The 23628-nt window shown below is 36.4% G+C and overlaps 1 protein-coding gene and 1 non-coding gene across 2 annotated transcripts in view; one reads left to right on the forward strand and one right to left on the reverse strand.

The window, feature by feature from the left end:
• Positions 1–23628, forward strand: part of CUNH8orf34 (chromosome unknown C8orf34 homolog) — a 375736-nt gene that overhangs the window by 42903 nt on the left and 309205 nt on the right. The gene's annotated exons all lie outside the window — the stretch shown is intronic.
• On the reverse strand, positions 227–333 carry LOC138170750 (U6 spliceosomal RNA). The gene has a single exon (XR_011170729.1). It is a non-coding gene; the product is annotated as a U6 spliceosomal RNA (small nuclear RNA).

A 23628-nucleotide genomic window follows, 5' to 3' on the forward strand; every position in this document is an offset into this window, starting at 1 on the left:
CGTATTATCTGTAACATTCATACAGTGTTTTGCTTTATTCATTTTCATGTGATAGGTTTCTGTTTCATTGTTTCTAGATTTCAAAGGACTTTGATTAAACCACTGGAAGTGTTCATTTATCTGTGCTTAGTTGCTCTCTCTCTAATCTGAATTTATCACATATACACATAATTTTGAATACTTTTGATAGTAAAATAAATTAAAAGTCTAATATTGATTCTTTTTTTTTTATATGGAACACATCATGAATTTGTATGTCATCCTTGGGCGGGGGCCATGCTAATCTTCTTTGTATCATTTCAATTTTTTTATATGTGCTGCTGAAGCAAGCACTCCAATATGAATTCTTGAGAGGCAGTTATGAAGTCAGGAAATACTGGATTCAATTCTTCCCTTTAACATATACTGATTTTGTGATCATGAACAAGATATTTACCCTCTCAGTTGCCTCAGCCAATTCTCTAATATTGTAATGTGGCAAACACTGGCATGCAGTTAGATAGACAGATAGATAGATTAGACAGATAGATGGATGGATGAATAGACAGACCGACAAACATAGATGAGTAAACAGATGATGGATAGGTACAGAGATAAACAATAGATATTCTAAGAAAAGCTGTAAAACATATGTGATCCTGATTAGTGTATATGTCTGATATAAGATTAAGACTTATGCTCCTTGGGGAAAGGAATGAGGATTAATTTCATTTTTAAAAAATCTTCCACAACTTTGCACATAGTAGACATTCAATAACTATTTGTTGAAGGAATTAAATGTCAATTTAAAAATAAATATTCTAGCTCCAGATTATACACTACTTCTTTAGAATGATATTTGCAGCAGTAAGTATTCTAGTTTTAAAAATACTTGTATATCTTTAGGGTTCATTTTAATGACATATAGTTTATTGCTGCTTTTTCTTGACCTTAAGAACTAGCCCTTACCACAATATACTACTGCACTCCTATTTTCCTCCACAAATTTTTATGATTCTGAGGTGAAATTATGTTCTTTGCTTCAGATAATGAAAGCTAGTTCAATGACTGAATAATAGACTTATTCCCTCAAGGGGAAAAAGAAAAAAAAAGACTTGTTTCTTCTTTTAATTTAGTTTAATCAATGATCATTTCCTCTAATTGATTCAGCAATGCTCTAGTTATCACTTAAAATTCATGCATATATATACTTTTTTGTTGTTGGGAGTTCACCGACTAAATTATTCTGTCACTCAATGAATCCAATTGATGACTCTTCACTTTAATTACTTGAGTTGCATTCAAGTACTATGGATTATTCCATTATATTTAGAGATTCTTAATAGAAAATGCATTACTTCTAATTTTGAATGAAAGATAATGTTAGCAGTTTGGTGCAGGAAATACTGAAATTTGAATGAGATTATCTGGGTCTAGAGCCAAGATCTCTTATTTACTAGCCATGTGGCCTTGGACAATATACCTAAACTCATTGGGTCCCAGTTTCCTGAGCAGTAAATGAGAGGGGATGATGGTGATGGAATAGGTGATGCAAGGTCATTTCTAATTCCCAAGCTACATATGACCTTAAAAGGGGGAGGGGGCAGGGTGGCTAGGAGGCACAGTGAATAGAGCACCAGCCCTGAAGTCAGGAGGACCTGAGTTCAAATCCGGCCTCAGACACTTGACACACTTATTAGCCATGTGACCTTGGGCAAGTCATTTAACCCCAACTGCCCTCCAAAAAGCAAAAAAAAAAAGGGGGGCGCACAATATTTTACTTTCTAACATCTCAAAGTTCTCTCCCCTTCCTTTTCAGTTGAGGAACTTTGCCTCATATTTAACAAAAAAAAAAAAATCAGACTATTAACCAACCCTTTTATCCCTTCTTTCTTATCTTAATCATTCAGTTGCCTTCTACGACTGTTTTCTCCTTTCAAGGGTACTACCATCCTCCCACTTATTCAGTATTAATACCTAGGTATCATTCTTGACTCCTCACTCTCACCCTCATATTCAATCAGTTTCCAAGTCTGTTGTTGTTGAGGGTTCTGGGACTAAATTCTTATGTCACTAAATGAAGACACAGTGAATTGGAATTGATGATTCTTTGTGATAATTATTTGAGTTGAATTTAAGTACTGTGGGTTATTTCATTATATTTTGTCAATCCTTGATAGAAAATATATTATATTTAGTTTTGAATGGTAACAGTTACAGTTTGGTGTAGAAAATTATTCCTTCACATCTCATATATACCCCCTTCACTGCTTTGAGACTGCCAGCACTATGATGCAGGTCTTCATCACCTCAAGCCTAGACTATTGCAGTAGTCTTCTGGTTGATCTCCCTGCTTCAAGTGTCTCCCCACCACAGTCCATACTCCATTCAGCTGTCAGATTGTTTTTCCTAAAGTGCAACTTGGACCATGTTGCCCCCTACTCAGTAACTAGTGGATCCCTATTACCTCTATCATCAAATATATACTCCTCTATTTGGCTTTTAAAATCTGACTCCTTCCCACATTTTCAATCTTAACGTATTTTATTACCCTCCAAGTACTGTATGTCCAATGAAAGTTGCCTTCTTGTATTCCACACACAAGGCAATCCATCTTTTTTTTTTTTTTAAAGCAATTGGGTTAAGTAACTTGCTCAAGTTTACACTGCCAAGTGTTTCTGGGTGGGTGCTAAGTGTCTGAGCCTGGGATTCCATCCCCAGGTCATCCCGACACTGGAGCCGGTGCTCTTACTCGCTGTGCTACCTGGCCGCCCCTGCAATCCATCTTCTTACTCCCCAACTCTGTCTATCCCAAAGTCTAAAATTCTCTTCCTCCTCATCTTGTCTAATGACTTCCCTGACTTCCTTAGAATCCTATCTTCTATAAGAAACATTTTGCAGGCCTCCTTAATCCTTAGTACTTTCTCTTTAAAATAATCTTCATTTTCTCATGAATTGCATAGTTGTTTATACCTTGTCTCCCTCATTGAACTGAGCCCCTTTCAAAACAGAGATTGTTTTTTTTGTCTTTCTCATCTCCAGAATTCAACATAGTTCCTGGAATAACAAATGCTAGCTAACTTGAGTTGACTTTAGATGGATCTGGTTTTGAATGACAAAGGCTAAGAATTAAGCTCAAGTAAGGAGGAATTCTACTCCTTTTTTTCTTTTATCTCTGTCTGGTTGTAATGGGAATGTACATTTTAAAGATCTTCCCTGCCCCTAGGCTAATAAAGTGCACCTGGAGCCTGGGGTGGGAGGCTTGTTTTTCAGCAGATACTTCTTGATTGGCCAGTGGGTCAATAAGGTTGTTACATTCTCTGAGCCAGGAGAAGGCTATATAAGCCCTGATGTGTAGCTTTGTTTTGGGGCTCACTTTGAGAAGTGTTCTGATTTGGATTCTGGGAAGCCATTGTCCAGAGCCCCCCGGCTTTGAAAACCCCCTATGTTGAAACCCAGATGTTGATTTGGTATGGATGTAATGGTTGGACAGTTTGGAAAGCTGTCTACTTGATCTGTTTCTGTCTTGATAATTCTGTCTGTATACTCTGAAGTTCGGGGTGCTGACCTTTGATTTAAGTGAGGTTGTTAACCCATTTTGAGTTGCTTTCCTTTATCAAAGCAGATCCAAGAACCTGTGTTGGCAGCAAACCCTGAGGACGCTTGGGGTGCTTGCTGCCACACTGGTTAAAGAGAAAGCTGTTACAATGGAGGGAAAGAGCAGGGAGGGTAAAGGGAATAAGCCAACTTTACTCTCATTGCATTTGGCTTAAGGAGGGAATAACATAAACACTCAATTGGGTATTTTACCTTACAGGAAAATAGGGGGGAAGGGGATAAGAAGTGGGGATGAGAGATGGGAGGGCAGATTGGGGGAGAGAGTAGTTAGAAGCAAACACTTTTGAAAAGGGACAGTATCAAAGGAGAAAATAGAATAAATGGGGGGGGGGAGGATGGGAAAGGATGGAGAGAAATCTTAGTAATTATTAGATCTTAGTAAAAATAAGATCTAATAATTAAAGTAAATAAATAATTAAGTAATGTAAATAAATAAATAATTAAAGTAAATAAAGTAAAAAAAATTAATCTTAGTAAAAATAAGAAATCTTAGTCTTTCACAATATGATTACTATGGAAATGTTTTGCATAACTACACATATATAACCAATATTGAATTGCTTGTTTTCCCAGTGGGGGTGGGTGAAGAGGGAAGAAGGGAGAGAATCTGGAACACAAAGTTTTAAAAACAAATGTTAAAAAATTGTTTCTACATGCAACCAGGAAATAAGATATACAGGCACTGGGGTATAGAAATCCATCTTACCCTACAATGAAGTAAGGGGACAGGGGATAAGACAGGAATGGGGGGAGACAGAAAAGAGGGAAGACTGGGAGAAGAGGTAATCAGTATACTTGCCATCTTGGGGTGGGGGTAGGGGAGAGATGGGGAGAAAATTTGGAACTCGAAATATTGTGGAAATGAATGTTGAAAAGTAAAATAAAGTATATAGAAATTTTTAAAGTACATTTTTAAGGGGGTAGGGTGTTACCACTTGACAATGTCTGCTTCTTCAAATTAAGGGATCTGAGATTTCTGTGAGAGTTCACCTGATTAAGCTATAGAAACAAGCTTGTTAATAATGGCAAATTTTCCCAGAGCAAGTTAAATCTCTTTCTCTTTTTATGTACCACCTATATTCCTGTGACATGGCTCCTTCTATATTAGAACTATAATACAAAGGATTCCACAAATTACTAGTAAGTGATATTAGAATCCTATAAATGAAGTGGTTTTTCACCTTCACAAAATTCTTGAAAATTGCCCTTGTAAGTCTATTGACATGCCAAATCAGTATCTGCCAGGGATACCAAACATGATCAACTTCAAATCACCTCAACCAGGGAAACTGGACCCATTCTTCCACTCTACTAATGCCAACAGGCACATTGGGCTAGAATACTACTGTATGTAAAAGATTTGTACTCCTTATAGATACTATGTTCTGTTGGGGATTTAAAATAAAAGCTACCTTCCCTAGATACTCTAAGTGGGAAGTAGTCCTGCCTCATATGGAGTAGGAAATAGCTTACTCTTTAATTTTAAAAAATTATTATTTATTTTAAACTTTCTTTTCATTTTAAATTTTGAGTTCCAAATTCTCTTCCTCCCTTTAACCTCTCCCTCACCCACTGAGAAGGTAAGGAATATGATATCAGTTATAGATGAGAAATTATATAAAACATATTTCTGTGTTAGCCACACACACACACACACATATGCAAGATAAAGAAAGTAAGACAATTCTATTTCAGTTTGTACTCAGAGTTTATCAGTTCTTTCTCTGGAGGTAGATAGCTTTTTTTTTTTTCATCATGAATCCTTTGCAATTATCTTAGCTTGTTGTATTGATCAGAGTAGCCAAGCCTTTCACAGTTGATTATCATTACAACATTGCTGTTGCCATGAACAATGACTTCCCAGTTTTTCTCACTTCACTTTGCATCAGTTCATATAGGTCTCACCATGTTTTGTCTTTTTCTGAAACTATCTTCTTCATAAATTCTTATAGCACAACGATATTCTAGCATAACTGTTGTTCAGCTATTCCCTAGTTGATAGGCATTCCCTCAATTTTTGCCATTACAAATAGAGTTTCTATAAGTATTTTTGTACTTAGAGGTCCTTTACCTTTTTCTTTGATCTCTTTGGGATACAGACCTAGTAATAGTATTACTGGGTCAAAGCCCTTTGGACCTGGTTCCCAAATTGTTCTTCAGAATGATTGGACCAGTTCACTACTCGACCAACAATTCATTAGTGTACCTATTTTTTCTTCATCCCTTCTGGCATTTGTCCTTTCTGATGGGTGTGAGGTGATACCTCAGAGTTGTGTTAATTTGCCTTTCTCTAACCTAATTAGACTAAACTCCTTCCCACCAAACACTTTTAAATAATCATAGATAGTGAGCAATAATATTTATTAAAGCAAATGGCAAAACAAATCTGGAGGAGCTATATGTTAGTGTAGGTGACAAAATACACAAGAGTAATGGTCATTTTGACTCAAAAGCAAGATGAAATTTCTTAGCCAAGGAGAAATTGATTTCATTGAGATGTCCATTCTTATTTATTTATTTTTGGAGGGGGGAAGGCAAGGCAATTGGGGTTAAGTGACTTACCCAAGGTCACATATCTGAGGCTGGATTTGAACTCAGGTCCTCTTGACTCCCGGGCTAGTGCTCTTTTCACTGTGCCACTTAGCTGCCCCAAAGATGTCCATTCTTAACAGTGCCTTAGGGGTACAAGCCTCTTCCTACCATGCCACTCCCCATTGTCTTTTGGCTTAGCTGCAGTCTTGATTTTTCAGAGTTTATAGCCTATGTTTTGCTGCAAAGCACTACCAAAAGCATATTATTGTCAAGAAAAATGGATTTTGTATTAAGGAACATCTTGTAATTGTTGATAATGTTTCATGATTTCCTAAATTAAATCCCTCTTGTTCTGATCTGCCTATTTATTTCTGGGCCAAGTTCATCAGAAGCTCTTTGAATACAGTTACTTCTATGATTGTATGTAATAAAGAGTCTCAGATAATATAAACAAAGAAGACAATTTTTTGGAAGAGAGAATTTAATATAGGTTTTTTTGCTCCACTGAGTAATTAAAAAAATTTTTTTTGGTTATTTTTAGAAACAACAAGCAATAAACAAAGTAAAATGTGGTTTGCTATAGTGAGTCATCTGCAAATGCTGTTCTCATTTTTATCAAGGGATATCCTTGAAATAGTATTTGTATATCATTCTAATACAAATATTATATAGGTCAGAGAGAAGCCATACACATTGGTGGGTATTATTTTCTTTGATAAAAATAACATTGAATTTTTCTTTACTGTCAATTATTCTACCCCTTCTGACATCTTAAAAACCAATCCCTTAATGCCCAGGGTCATTCAGCTAGGATATATTTGAGGCCAAATTTGAGCTCAGATTTTCCCAACAAAACACCCAGCACTCTCCCCTATGCCACATTAAGTGCTTAATGACTAATACTTCATATGACAATATAGAGCCACATCAGAGAAATGGCACTAAATATGATGAAGACAGGAAGGGTCATTAGAACAAATACAGTCCATGTAGAAAATAAAGCATAATTTTGAAAGTATTATATTCTCTCTGCCTCAGTTTCCTCATCTGTAAAATTAGGAAAATAATCGCACCTATTACTTCCAGGATTGTTGTGAGGATAAAATGAAATATTATAAAAGACTTTATAAAGCATAAGGCATTAGGTAAATGCTAGTCATTATGAATAGTTTGTTATAGAAATAGTAGTAGAACTGTTTCTTTCCTTTTTTCATCCCTTTGTGGTCCTCCTACCAACTGTTTCTAGAAAAAAATCTTGGGATGATCTGGCTTACTTAGACTCACACATGCCAAGCATTCTGAATACTTGTTTTTACCTCAACTGATATAGCTGATGCTCTCAAGGAATTTACAACCTACTACTTCAGTATATTAATAGTACTGGTTATATTTGAATATATACATATATATGCATATATTTATATTTATATATACACTGAATGTTCAGTTTTTTAGAAACACTGTATGTTGTGGTGTTATTTAAGGTATGTCTAGATAATGTAAGGAAATGTATTCCAGAGAAAGTTGAAGTAGTGTGAAGATGATGAATTTTCTAATTTTAATTTTACAGTTTTCTGAGCCCATATAATGATGATGATGATGATGATGGTGATAGCTAATATTTTTTATCTCTTACTCCATGCCAGGAACTGTGCTAAGTGCTTTGCAGATATTATGTCATTTGATGCTTACAACCCAGGAAAATAATGATTTGTTAAGAGTATCTGGTAGAACTATGGTGCCATAGAATTAGATGATACATTTTTACCTATATGATTGTTTGATGGTGTGCCAGTTTAAAAAAAAAATATTTCCTTAATGCTAAATGTATGGAATTCATAGAGTAGGAAGTGGTAAAGATTTTTCTTTATAAACAAATAAACTTGTTTACTAGCTACCTACTATGTGCCCCATACTCCATTAGATGTGGTGGGAGATAAAAAAAATAAATAATGCATATCCTTTAGAAGATAGCACTCCAGGATAAAGACAAACCTGTTACAAATATAAGACAAATAGAGTGGAAAGCATGACAGAGTATAATTAAATGCTTATCATGCACACTTCTAATTACAATGAAAATGTTAATTTCATGAAGGTACAGACCTTATCTTGTATTTCTCGAATTTCATACAAAAAGTTTAGTAAAAAGAAAGCTGGAGAAGTGAGAAATCAGTCAGAGAAGACCTCCAGAAGGGGATGGAACTTGAGTTGTACTAGGGAGGACAGATAGGAATGATAAAATATTTAGAAGTGCACAGTTCAATATAGAATACTTGAGTAAAATACTTACCATAGCAGAGACACATAGTAAATGGTGGTAGACTTGTGCATTGAATTCTATTTGATGCAATTTAAAAGAAACAAGTGTAACATCTCATAACTAGGTTTGAACAAGAGTCATAACAGTACAAAATGGAGGCATACGTGGATAGACAACAGTGGATATGAAAATATATTGATGTTTTGGCATAATGTGTAAGTGGAGTAAGAATTAATATTGCTGTGTGGCAGCCCAAAAATCTAATACTATCTTAAACCATATTAATAGAAGCATAGTTCCCAGAAGAAGGGAAATGATAGTCTTGTCCTACTGGGCCCTTTTATGTTGTATAGAGTATGGTGTTTAATTTGGGTACCCACTTTCAGGAAGGACATAGATAAACTAAAGGAGATTGACCAGGATGGGGAGGAACCTAGGAACTGTGACATATGAGGATAAGTTGAAGAATTAGGGACTTTTCATGTACAGAAAAGAAGGTTTGGGAGGGACCCTATAGATATCTTGAAGTATTTTCAGAATTGTCCCATGGGAGAAAGATTACAATTCTATTAAGCATCAATAGGAGCCATGACTGAAAATTTTAGAGATAGGTTACAGCTTGATATAAAGAAAAACTTTCTATTGCCTGCAATTGTGTAAAACTAGGATGGTTTTAGGAGGAAGTGGAAATAGAAAAGTGCTGGTTTTTTATTTTCAAACGAATAATATTCTACAGTAGACCTCATCTTTAGTCACATAAAATGTGAAGAGACTGTAATGTCCAGCTGTACTTATTGTACTCAGACTAGGGGAAAATGGTAAAAGAAAATGAAGACTTTCCTCTATCCAAATGCCTCCCATACATATATTAAAATCATAAATTCTTTGAAAAATAACACCATAAGGATAGATTTGTTTGTGGTACAACAGCCACACAATTGCCCCTAGAGTCAGATGATCAATTCAAATTCTACCTCTGATGATCACTACCCCTGTGTGAACTTAGGTAAGTCAATTAAACTCTCTGAGCTTCAGTTTCTCCAATGATAAATTAGGAGGTTTAATTAGGTAGCCTCTGCAGTACTTTCTAGCTCCAGGTGTACGATCTATGATGAAATTCTGCGCATAAATATAAAGCAACAAATAAAAAGAAAGGTTTGTTAAAGGTATTTTTTTTCCATTGTAAAGTATGTCCTTTACAGATTCCACACAGAAGAGGAATTCCCTATAGGTGAAAATGTCCTCTAAATGCTTCTACTTGGTTATGATATTGGATCAAGTAAATTCAGGCCCCAAACATACATTCTTCAAGATCCATAATCATTCAGAAATGTTTGGATAAATTATCCATGCGAGGGAAAAACATCTTAGTAGACAAAGCTTCTTAGACATAATATAATGTACAGTTGTATAGACTGCCTATAGAAGTTATCTTTTGGTATGTGTGTCTTGGACAAACCCTGAAGATATTCATTGAACCGTCCCAGAATTAAATAGCAATAAAAGAAAGGGCTGGATTACTCTGTTAGGAAATTATATACACAATGAGTTTTAACAACACTTATGCTTCTTTATGAAACAAAGGTGCATCTTTTTTTAATACTGATACTTTTTTCCCCATTTTTTATTTAAAGTTTTACATTCCAAATTCTATCCCTCTCTTCCCTTCCCCCAACCAATTAGATATAAGTTATACATGTACAATCATGTAAAAATGTTCATATTAGTATTTTGTAATAACATTTCATATTTGTACAAGAAGACTCAAAAGAAAAAATGGAATAAAGTTAAAAATAGGATGCTTCAGTCTGTATTCAAACAATTTCAGTTCTTAATCTGGAGGCAGATAGTATGCTTCATCATTAGTCCTTTGGCATTGTCTTAGATCATTGTATAGCTGAGAATAACTAAGTCATTCAGAGTTCTTCACCAAACAATATTGCTGTTACTGTGTACAATGTTCTCCTGGTTCTGTTCACTTCAATATGCATCAGTTCACATAAGTCTTTCCAGGTTTTTTTTTCTAATATCATCCTGTCATTTTTTTTACTTCATAAGTGGCAGTTATTAATTATTGTTGTCATTTTTGTCATTCTTCTCAGGTGAGAGACATGTTGACAAAGGCAGAAAGTCTAAAGATTAATCATCCTAGCCCCATTCCCCACTCCCCAGTCCCTTCTCCCAACCCCCACACCAGTACCCCATCCCTTATTACAGAAGGTGGTCAGAGCACTGTGGGGTCAGGCTCTGAGAAGATTACAGTAACAATCTATAATAGTCACTCCCCAAAAGTGAGGAAGAAGCTACCATGTGCCTTGTTCAGGGAGCATGGGATGGAAAGTCAGCAGAGCTATCCATGGCTTTTTACTTCAGGAGGTGACTGACTGGCTCTGTCCCTGTGTAATGAAGGGACTTGTCATTTCTTATTAATATTCCACTACAATCATATATCACAGCTGGTTTAGCCATTCCCCAATTGTTGGGCGTCCCTTTGATTTTTCAGTTCTTAGGCATCACAAAAAGAGTTGCTGTAAATATTTCTGTACAAATAGTTCCTTTTTTTTGATGCCTTTGGGATATAGACATAGCAGTAACATTGATATTCTTACAGTGATTCTATGTGACTATGAAACATGTGACATGGAAGTAAAGAACATTTTAAAATACTTGTAAGGAAGTAAATTTCCTGGTTACCCAAAGGCCAACGAAGGGATCAGTGTGAGTGATAGAGGCTACCACACACACACACACATTACCACTGATGAAGAATACTAGGGAAACATTGTAAAAGACAATGACACAAAAATGGATGACTAGAAATGGATAAGGCCAATCATACAGTGGGAGGAGAAACAAATCATAAATAGCCTGCATTGCCATTTCCCTCTCCCTCTCCCTCTCTTCTCTTTTCTTCTCTTCTTTCAGTTTCTTTTCATACTACATCTCCCTACCTTACCCAAGCTGGATGTCCAGCACTAACTCCCCCACTGTTGAGCCCAGGACTACCAGGACACTGGTCACCAGACAAGCATTGACCTGATTTCTAACCTAGGCAGTTCCTGCTTCTTAGGCAATCTGGTGGTCTCCCACTCTTAGAAGCTCAATTAATGATCCAGGACTTACTATGGTTGGCTTGACATACTGTAGCTCAGAATTCCTGACATCAAGGAATCTACCAGCCTCAGCTTTGACCTCAGAATTCCCAGTAGCAGGGATTATAGTCATGTGCCACCATACCTGGGTGCATTTTCCATTGTTGTCACCCAGATCATTTTTCAGACACGCCACTATTTAGTCATGTTTTCTCTATCTTGTACTTGAGAATATGATTTATATAACACCTACTATCTACCAGGCACTTTGCTAAGTGCTTTACAAATATTTCACACAATAACCCTAGGAGGTAGTTGCAATTTCTATCCCCATTTTACAATTGAGGAAACTAAGGCAAACAGAGGTTAAGTGACTTATTCACGGTCATTTAGCTAGTAAGTATCTGAGGCTGGTGGTTCAGAGTGAATGTATACAGCAGTTGTTTCTGGTCTGGCCAGAAACCCTGAGGTTCTTCTCCCAGATTGATTTTTTTATAATTATATTTTTATTTTTATTTTTTTGCTTTTTGGAGGGCAACGGGGGTTAAGTGATTTACCCAAGGTCACACGGCTAGTTTTTGTGTTAAGTGTCTGAGGCTGGATTTGAACTCAGGTCCTCCTGACTCCAGGGCTGGTGCTTTATTCACTGTGCTATCTAGCCACCCCCAGATTGATTTTTTTTTAATACTAAGAAATGAGGCCATTCTCTGCCTCATTTTTTACCTAGCCTTAATCACTGAATGGGTGTTGCCTCAGTTAAACTGAGACCTGTTAAAGAAGACCTTAGCTTTAAAAGACCAAGGTCTCCCACTGTATCCAGGGCTACCTCCAATCATCCTGATCTATATCTTTCCACTGGACCCAGATGGCTCTGGAGGAGAGAGCAAGACTGGTGACTTTACACTTAAATCCTATTCACTTGCATGTCATGGCATCACTTCCCTGATGTCATGGTTCTCTTTGAGAGTGAAGGACAAATAACCTCTGTGAATAAAAATAGTAGCTGCCCCAGTGGAGACCCAATTGGAACTGGCTAGTTGGGCAACACAGCTACAGTGCCCATTATTCCTATCTTTCTTCCATGCTTTTATATTATCCAGTATGCATAAAATGCTTTCATATCTAATATTCAGAGAGAGAGATTAAAACCTCTCTGCCTATAAAAATATATCATGGTTTGGGAGAAAGTCTACCACAAATGTTCTCTGAAAGCGTACCCCTCTCCTAGTGCATATCAAATTTAATGGTGGGGAGTGTTAACTAAACCACGAAAATAGCTAAAATTTTTATAGCACATGAAGTTTCATCTCATGTTCCCTCAATATCTCTGAAGTTGGTGCTATTATTATCCCTATTTTATAGATGATGACACTGAGGCTAAGAGAAATTAAATGAATTGCCCAGGGTCATACCAACTAGCAAAGCAGGCTTAGAATTCAAGTCTAATCTGACTCCAAATCCTTCACTGTTCATCATGCCACCAGCTGTCAAAAATATGTTCATTATATCAATAACATTTGAATTGCAAAACTCTCTGAGTTGGGAGGGCCCTTAGACACCAACTCATCCAAAACAAAACTGAATAAGAGTCTCTTCATTATATGAAGGGAGGAAATAGATTAGACTTTCCTTCCAGTTACTTCATGAGATTTCAAGTCAAATATTTTTATTTTTCTTTTGCTTCTATTATATATCTTAAAAATAAAAGTATGTATGTATATTTAAAATATATATTAAACTCAAGCAGTTTTTCAACACCCATGAAGCATATATTATAGAAGCCAGATAGTGTTAAAGCACTTTGAGTATTTTGTAGTTACTTTTATCAATTAGAAGCCAAAAATCAGCGCTTAATTAACTTAATAACCTGTTAGGTACAATTAAACGTCACCAACTAAAGACTTCTTATAATTGAACCTATGATTAATAGAAAATGGAAATTGGCCCATTAATATTAAAGTCATAAGCTGATTAAAATAAGCCTGAAAGGAATGTATGATCAACCAATTTGTCACGAGCAAAACTTTACATTTAAATAGTTTAAAATATATAAGAAGTGGATCACAGTTTTGACACAGGATGTATAGGGTTAGAGGTGGAATGGATTGTAGAGGCCTTGGAGTTATTGCTGTCTTTCCTCCATTCCTGAAGAGTACCAATGACATTATGAGGGTGATGACTTGCACATGAATTGTGAACAGAGCTGCTCAAAGTCCTCAGCCTCATACTTTCCTCTAGAGTCATCGAAGTCCAGTGGCAAGAAAGTCAAGATGACTAGCGATGACCCAGGATGTAGACTCCCTCAAAGATGAGGAACCTGAGACCCAGAAATGTTAAGTGTCTACAGGTCATACTGAGGCAGGTTTCAGACTCAGGTCTTCCCTATGCTAAGGTCAATGTTCTATTTATTGAGCAACAATTATGCAATGTGCAAGGCAAGATGACATAGTGACTAGATCAGGCTTATATTCAAGAACAGCTGGGTTCAAGTCCTGTCTCTTCCAAGTACTAGCTGTGTGATCATGCATGAGGTGCTTAACTTCTCAGGTGCTGTTTAGTGGTTTTTTTTTTTTTGGTCATGTCCAACTCTTTGTGACCCCATTTGGGGTTTTCTTGGCAGAGATATTGGAGTGGTTTGCCATTTCCTTCTCTAGCTCATTTTACAGAAGAGGAACTAAGGCAAACAGAGTTAAGGGACTTGCCCAGAGTCACATAGCTCATAAATAAGTATCTGAGGCCAGACTTGAACTCATGAAGATGCGATTCTTGATTCCATACCCAGTACTCTATCCACTCTGCCACCTACCTGTCCCTTATTTCTTAATGATCCAATATAATTCTCTACAATCACAAAGTACCTGTGGGCTGCTAATCTACATCTGTAGTGGATCCTCTGTATCAGAGAAGTACCTCATGGCAACAATGAAATTGCTGGTCTGGATCAAAACCATCATGTGCAAGGCATCATGCTGGGGTTACAAAGATGAAAAATGAGGGAAGCTAGGTGGTGCAGTGAACAGCGTACTGGTCCCAGAATCAGGAGAACCTGAGTTGAAATCCGACCTCAGACACTTAAAACTTAACTAGCTGTGTGACTTCAGGCAAATCACTTAACCCCAATTTCCTTGCCTCCCCCCCTCAAAAAAAAAAAGATGAAAAATGACTGAGTTCCTGACCTCAAGGAAGTTATAAGCAAGTAGCATCCTGAAATAACATGCCGAGAGGAATGTGATAAGTACAAATGAGAGATCCAATCTTTATTTTAGCTAGAAATAGCTTGCACACCTTATGCAACAATCTCCTTGAGCAGGGAAAAATGATTTTATAGCAGTTTTAGAAAACTTCCAGTATGCTTGAATTATTTTTAGCGGTAATGCTAAATGTGTAACTTTCATGTGGGGGAAAGTTACAGAAAATACAATTTACTAACTAACAGCCACCAGACTCAGCAATTCCTGACTCCACACACTGAGTGCCTTTTTCAGACTGGAAATTACATTTATTAGACAATATGTTCATGTAAGATTTGACTAATTGCAATCACAGGAGGTTTTAAAGAAATGTCTATGAATAATTCTCTTAATATGACATAGTAGATGATAAATACTGAGTCCAAACAAGATCTATCCTCACTACAATGGCTGAAGGAAGATGATCCAGCATTTTTAAGGGTTTCTTTAGACACCATAATAATTATTATCTAGTTGTAGTGGTTTCATTTTATATAAAGTTAAAACATTTTTGGCTACAAAGAAGTTTAAGTCTTAGCTTAAAAAAAAATAAGTAGGGAAGTTGTATTAGCAAGCACCCTAGCACACCAAGGATGGTCTGCTAGCACAGGTTCTTTGATCTGCTTTTAAAGGAAAGACTGTTCAAAAAGGGGTTATCGATCTTACTTTTAATTACATTCACTAATTCAGGGGAAAGGTCAGCACTCTGAACATCAGAGAAAATACAAACAGAGGAATTAGCATAAAGACCAATAGACAGTGCTCCAACTGTCTGAGTAAAGCAATATTACTATACACTTTACATACATCTCTGGATCAAAGGAGCACAGATGTGTAAGCAGTTGGGGGACTCTGAACATAGGCTACTCAGAGGTTTGAGTTTGACCAGGAAATCAAAAGATCCTTCTCATGTGTGAACCTCCAAAGCAAAATGCCAGCCTCCCAGAATACATAACAAAGACTTGGCCCCTGATTGGCTCAGAGCTAGTAGGCACTGGGCCTACTTGACTCAGCACAGCTGTGAATTGTCAGGGTTCAAAGGAGATTAATCCTTCAGATGTTTACAATTTAGCCTGAGCCTGGGAAACAACTCCAGAAAAATAACAATAGCAACAACAAAAATCCCACCTTGTTTGTGCTTAGAGAAGTCTAGGTTCAGTGTTTCAGAAGTGGGACTGACAGTTATTCTAGAGCCAGGATCTTCTTTCTATTACAAAGTGTGTCCTTGAAATTATTAGCATTTTTATAGCACTTTAAGGTTTGCAAAGTGCTTTACTTGTATTATCTCATTTAATTCTTATAAGAAATCAGGGAGATAAGTGCTATTATTATTCCCATTTTACAGATAAAGAAACTGAGGCAAAGGGAGGTTAAATAACTTGATGAGACACTAGTGTCTGAGGCATAATTTTAACTCAGGCCTTCTGGACTACAAGTCTATCACTCTCTAAACAATACCACCTAGTTACATCTATTTCAAAAGACTATCTTAGTGGTTTTGAGGGAGAGAAATAATAAGTATACATTCTTAGAATGAATTCTGTGACCTTTTGGGACTTGTTGACATCTCTTCTGCCCCTTGATTTACTTCCACTTAGTTCATATCCATCCTCAGATACTAGCTACGTGAACCTGGGAAAGCCACTTCATCCCTATTTGCTCATCTGTGAAATTCAAATAGCAGTAGCACCTGCATCCCAGGGTTGTTGTAAGGATCAAATGAGATAACTATTGCCAAGTGTTTAATACAGTGCTTGACACATGATAAGCAGTATATAAATGTCAGTTATTGTTGTTGTTATTATTAATCACTTCATTACCTATGTTGCCTTGGACAAGTCACCCTTTATGGGCCTCAGTTGTCTCATCTGTAAAATAAAGAGATTGGACTAGATGACCACTTGTAGTGTTAATGAGATGTAAGATCTTTCCCGACCATTAATAGACCTTACATGGAGTCCATTAAGGGAAGCTTGCTTAGGGGAGGCTTGTTTGTAGGAAGGCTTTCACACCTTTTTTTTGTCTGAGGCCGAATTTGAACTCAGGTCCTCCTGACTCTAGGGCTGGTGCTGTATTCACTAGCTTTCACACCTTTTGCTAATTGCTAATTAGGCACTGAGTCACAAGGGTTGTGATACCTTCTGGCTCTGAGAAGTATATAGATATATTTTGAATTGATATTTTGCTTTGGGGGCTCACCTATGTATGAGAAGGATCTTGTGATTCTCTGGTTGAGATTCTGAATGACTGTGTATTCAGAGCTCTCTGCTCATATGTAAAGGCTCTCTCAATGCCAGGATGTATGCAAAGTATATAGTTGATTCAGGCAGTCAGAGCCCTGTCTGTTGGTCTTTATTTCTCTGCTTTTATTTTCTCCAAAGTTCAGGGTGCTGACTTTTCCCTTGAACTAGTCAATGTAATTAAAAAAGATTGTGGACCCCTTAAACAGGTTTCTTTCTTAGTAGAGCAGATCTAAGAACCTGTGCTAGCAGCCGTCCTGGATATTCCAGTGTGGTTGCTGTTACACCAGTAGCATCCTTTCCAGTCCTAAATCCATGACTTTATAATCCTACCCTTTCTCCTGACTTGCTCCTTTTCCTCTTATTCTTCTCTGTTCTTCAGCCAAATTTATGACAGAATATCACACCTGGATAGCAGCTTGGGGATCATCTAGTTAACCTCATTTTCCAAGTAAAGAAAGCAAAGATTCTAGAGGAGGTAACTTGTTCTAGGTCACACAGAAGATAAGTGACAAGAGTTGGGATTCGAACCCAAGTCTAGTTCTCTTGTCACTACACATATCTTGGGGTTTTCAAAGTGACTTTTATTTTGTTGTTGTTGTTTTGGACCTGTGATTTCACTGCTGTAGGGAACTCCTAGTGGAGAAATTCTCTCTTCTAGCTCTGAGCAATATTCTGAATTTATAGTAATGACTTTCCTCGGGCACTAAGAGATTATGTAAATCACACACTCACAAAGCTAATAAATGATGTGAATCCAGGTCTTTCAGATTCCAGGTCCATTGCTGTATCCACTGGACCACCAAGTTGCCTAGATCTGCATAAAGTAGCTATCATGTGGAAAATATAATCCTTTGAGGAGGCAGTCAAAGAGGAGATGGTTACTTTGACTCTGAATTCTTGCTTAATTTTGAATCTTGTGGAATTTTATTTTTTGAGAAAATTATAAATTACAAACTCTAGAATGACTTGTGTTAGATTTTTGAAGAATACCTTCAAAACTACCTTTCCCTGCTTCATAATAACCTTTCATCCACTTAAAAAAATGCTCTTCCACTCTATAATACTCTTCTCCATTCCTAATTCTGGTTTCATTTTACTCTCCTTTCTTGGATTTTATCTTCAATGAATTTCTAAGTGTCTTAAATATTATTTTTCCTTATCTGTAGCTACTCTCTATAGTATCTACCTTAAGGGATATAGAGGTGAGTCTTTTCCCTTCATATGTTTTAGTCAAAGTCCATCTGGGTTTCCAATGCACTCCTCATTTCTTTTACTTTTTAAAACTACCTGTATGCTTCCAAATTTTACCTTCATTCCTCAAGTCTCAGCCAAACTCCTCTTTCATACAGGTAAACAATATAATAAAATAAAATAAATATATATAATATAATAAAATAAAAAAATAAATAAGATGATTCATTCTTCTACTTCACTATGAAGGTCAAGACTACAAATCAAGGCTCCAATGGAAGCTATCACAACTCTCCTCTTCTATTCCTCTTAGATTGGACTCCTAATCTATTTTCATGCTCTTTTACTGATGGAAAGGATGAGTTATTTCTTGTTAAAAGCAGTTCCCCCTACCTAGATCCTGGATTCTTTACCTTCCTGCTCTATCTAGTACCTTCAACAATTATGCTTTGACTTTCAGGCTAGTTTAACTTATCCTTTTTACTGGTGTCACTGACTTCCTCCCCTCTGTCTATAAATGACCTCCTTAATCCTAAAATAAAATGAAACCACCTCTCCAAAACCATTTTTTGCCATCCAATTCCATTTAGATACTCTCACAGTTTTTCCTTATCTTCATGACCAAACTTCTTAGAAGTCATCTACCCCAAAGGCTTCCACTTTCTTACCACCTACATTAATCTTGTATAGTCTGGCTGTCCCAGTCATTCTACCAAAAGTGTCCTACTAAAAAAGGTCACTCAATCTCCTAATCACTAAATACACTATTCTTTTTTCATCTCCCATACTGCTTGACCTCCCTGCAGCATTTGACATTGCTGATTATCCTGTCTATTTATAGATGTCCTTTTTATTGTTGGTTTGTAAAACCCCACACATTCATTTTTTCTCCTTCTACATTTGAAGCAATGCTTCACCATTCTATTCCAAAACTTTTTAATTGTGTGTTTTTCAAGGTTTCAATATTTTATTTATTTATTTTTTTACCCTGTCTCTTTAGACAATCTCACTTATATGAATGGCTTCAGTAAATACCTAAATTGAATGTTTCCTATATTTATTTCTTCAGTGTCCCACCCTATCTCTGAAGAACCAGACCAATAGTCCCAACTTCTACAAGTCATAGATACCTGGGTAGCTTACCAGTACTATGCCCTTATATTTCCCAACCTGCACTTATCATTCCTCAGAAACTGCACCTCCTTTTGATGCTAATGGTTATACCTTTGACCTAGTTTCCCATATTCTAAGCGTTGGTATTATCTTTGGTTCTTTCATCTCTCTTACCTCTTATAGCCAGTTAGTTGTCGTTCCATCATGTCTGACTCTTAGTGACCCTGTGGACCAACTGTCTATGAGGTTTTCTTGACAAAGATACTAGAATGATTTGCCATTTCCTTCTCCAGTTTTTATGCAGGCAGGAGTTGTGACTTGCCCAGAGTCACAGAACTAGTAAGTGTCTGAAGTCAGATTTGAACTTCGGTCTTTCTTACTCCAGGCCCTGTGCTCTATCCACTGTGCCACATAAAAACCCCACCAATGAGTTACCCACTCTAAATAATACCTTCCAAACACCTGTTGTTTTTTTCTACCATCTTTCTATTCCCACTGTTATTTCTCTAGTTCATGCCCTCATCTCATCTTCTTGGTATTTTCCAATACTGTCCTAATATTAGGTCTTTCCACCCTGGTTTTATCACTTTTCCGAGTTGTCTTTCTACCTATTGCTGGACCTCTTCCATGAAACAAACAAAAAGCCTTCCAGTATCTCACATGCCTCTGCTCAAAGCTCTTTGAAGGTTTACACTTTCTTACTAAGTTCAAAATCCTGACATTCAAGGCCTACCACAGTATGACACTACCTTGCTTTTACAATCCTATCTCAAACTATTCTTCAATACATATGCTATGCTCCATCCAAACTAGAGAATTTTAGACAATTTTCCATCTCCTGAATGTGCCCCTGTATACATTCTTCATTTTCCTACCTCTAAGCCATATGTATGTATGTATACATGTGTATGTAGATTGTACTATATAGGTGTGTGTATGTGTATATATGCACACATATATGTGTATTCACATGTATATGTACATGCTATGTATGTGCATATGTGTATACATATGTGTTTATATACACAATACACATCTATGTATATGCATATGTATTTCTATTAGCCTGGAATGTTCTTTTGTTGGCCTTGAGTCATGTCCCCTAAGCTCTCTTAAGGTTCAATTTCCATGATCTTTTAGTTGTTTTTCAGCTTTATGAGTCTCCTTCCAGAAACTTTTCTGCCTCATTTTTGTGCAGAATAATTTTGTAGAGCTACCTACACACTAAAGATTCTGTGAGGCTGCTTTGAAAAATCCAATTTCTTTATTAACAGATATAAATGTCAGACTAGTAGTAATCTTATGTCACTATCCTTCATGTCAGTTTTTCTTTTTCCTTCACAAAATGGGGAGGAAACTCTGGGACAAAACTTGCATGTAGATTCTGAAGATTAACTCCTTGAAGTGATTTCAAAGTTTATTTAACTAGCATAGCTTTCAATAGTGTTTTTGTTATGGATTAGCATAGAAGGAAAATATTTTAGTTCAATAAAGATGTGTAAGAATAGGCAGCAGATTTCTATACATAAAACATCCCTGACAATTGCTGCTGGGGTGAACCACTGCCTAAGCAGAAAACAGATTTCCCTGTATGATTGTATACTGTTCTGAATCACCTTTTGATTTACCAGCTATGTTGTTGATCAGTCTTACTCTAGAGGCCTTGTTGAAACTGATTACTGTTTGCTGTTCACTAGGGACCAGAAGTCTGTGAAGCACCTGGTTTCTGCTTTTGTCAAAGCATGCATAACATTTCAGAGCCTTCCATGAAACTCAGCTCAGCAGTGAGGTGACAACATACACATCCTCTGCCACTGGGACATTCAGAGTTTGAAAGGCATCTAGGTGGCACAGCTGATACAGTGCTGAGCCTGGAATCAGGAAGATTCATCTTCCTTCCTGAGTTCAAATTTGGACTCAATCTGTGTGACCTTGGGAAAGTCACTTAACCCTGTTTGTCTCAGTTCCTCATCTGTAAAATGAGCTGGAGAAAGAAATGCCCAGCCATTCCAGTTGTCAAGAAAACTCCAAATAGGGTCATGAAGAGTAGAACACGACTGAAAATGACTGAACAGTAATAAGGCAGCTGTAAATGACTAGTGTGGCAGGGGTGACGTGAATCTCTTCTTCCCCTTTCTTTTATAAAACAAGTTTCTGTTCCCTGTGGGTCACTTAATTAATTTATTTAAGTAGCATTTTCTTTGACCGATTCTCTGATTCTCTTCCTCCTGCAGATTTAATCTCAAATTCCTTTTTTATTCTCTATTTTGTGCTTGGTGATAAACATGAGTTATGCTTATTTAACATTAATATTTATTCTAACTCAGCAAACACCATTCAAAATATACAAATGAGGATAAAAAGTTGTATATTCAATGGGAAATGCCAATATTTGCAGTTTGTAAAATGTGCGCATTAATTTTAATGGCAGAAAGACTAATGATCTCACACATCTTGTAGAGCGGTAATGGGCTAAAGCAGAAGATATATTCTCAGATATTGACAATATTTTTACTTATTTTCTGAGAGAGAGAGAGGGTGTGTGTGTGTATACACACACATTTTAATGAGTGGCCTTCTATCTGGGTGGTAGAGGAGGAAGGAAGAGATATGTTGGTGAACAGTAAAAAAGAAGAGCATCAATGAAGTGTTTGAAAAGTTTGCAAAAATTTAGCTTAGAAGTTTTGAAAAATGCCTACTTTCCAGTTAATGTCAACTAACAGAATTACAAAAATCTTTATGTAATATATATGAAATTATATTATGTAATTTAAATAATTATAGTTGCAAAGATATTTTCAAAGAAGAAAAATAAATGCTTATATTTGTGGAATTCATAATTTTAAAAAGGAAAATTAAATAAAAATAAACAAATATTAAAGTTAAAAAACAAAATGTTCTCTATTGCTTATAGTCTTATAGTTGCAGCAGAAGGGCTATGGAATTGGAAGACCTAGGCTGAAATTCTATCTCTGTCTCTTACTGCTTGTGTGACCTTGGGCAAGTCTCTCTAGGAATCAGTTTCCTCATCTGTAAATAAGTGACTTTCAACTAGCTAGCTTCTGAGTTCCCTTCCAGCTATAAATCTGGATTGTGTTTTTTTTTCCTTCTAAGTATTTGATTATGTGGTTGTTGCAATATTTAAGATTTTTCTTTAATGAATGAGAAATAACTCTGAAAAGCAATAGCACAATATTGCATAATTTAAGTTGTGTAATATTAGAAACAATAACTAATCTGTTGAAGAAAAAAAAACTTTTAATTTCCTGAAGTTTTGAAGTATGTCACATTTAAGAGAAGTGAAAGGAAAAGCCTCAGGGAATTTGGCAATTCAGTCCCATGAGGAGCTCCTTGGCAAATGTCTCAAAAATGCAACTGTGGGAAAAAAGTTTACCAAAATTTGGAAATGATTCCATTTCAAAATGACAATAATATTCATTACTGTCACTTTGAAAGAAAAATATTTCTTATGCTTAATTCTTTAAATTCAAGTAAATATACCGAATTTCCCATTCTATTTTCTATGGCCATATTGAATGAAGCAGAGAAGACTATAATTGATAGAGTTCATAGTCTACTAAAACAGTTGCCAGGAGATTTTACTTCAGACCCAACTCTTCTGGTAATTAACTGTATGGCCTTGGGCTTGATATCTGACCTCTCTGGGTCTTTATTTCTCAGTTTCTGAGTTGAGGGGCTTGGATTAGAAATCATCTTTAGATTCCTTCCACCTCTGTGATTCTAAGTTTCCTCCAGGAAATCTGCACTTTTTGGTCTTTGAGAAAAAACATTTCTGGGGTGACTGTCATTGATGGCACACAAATTAAGAAATACAACAGATTATAACAGTTGTATAAATTAGTCAGAGGCCACATACTGATCAAAGTATACTGATGATCAGATTTTATTATTTAAAAATATGTCCAACAAAACTGTACTTCTATAATAATGTTTACCACTAAATTGAAATGTTTTTCTAGTCTATTATTCTTTAAAATAGAGTTTTTGAGAGTCTAGTGTCTTTTAAATAGTCACCACTAACTCAATTTGTCATTATAGATATCCTTGCCTGCAGAATTGCAACCATGTATAAACTCAGCCCTGAACCTCTTCCTACCTAATTGGTAATTTCCTGTCTGGGACCACCATTTTAGAAAGGACCTACCTGGCTTCACCTCACCCTTGCATTCTCTCTCTGTACCCATTTCCTTCCTCCGTACCAAGTACTTAAAAAATGTGTGCTCTCTCTCTCTTTCTCTGTCTCCCTCTCTCCCTCTTTCCCTGCCACTCCCTCTCCCTCTCTCCCTTTCTCTCTTCCCTCTCTCTCCCCTCCCACCTACCTATTATCTATCTAGTAGCAATAGATA

Source organism: Petaurus breviceps, unplaced genomic scaffold (assembly GCF_028583685.1).
Source record: "Petaurus breviceps papuanus isolate PSGF00001 unplaced genomic scaffold, PetGlider_PUasm1.0 38, whole genome shotgun sequence".
Taxonomy (NCBI): Eukaryota; Metazoa; Chordata; class Mammalia; order Diprotodontia; family Petauridae; genus Petaurus; species Petaurus breviceps.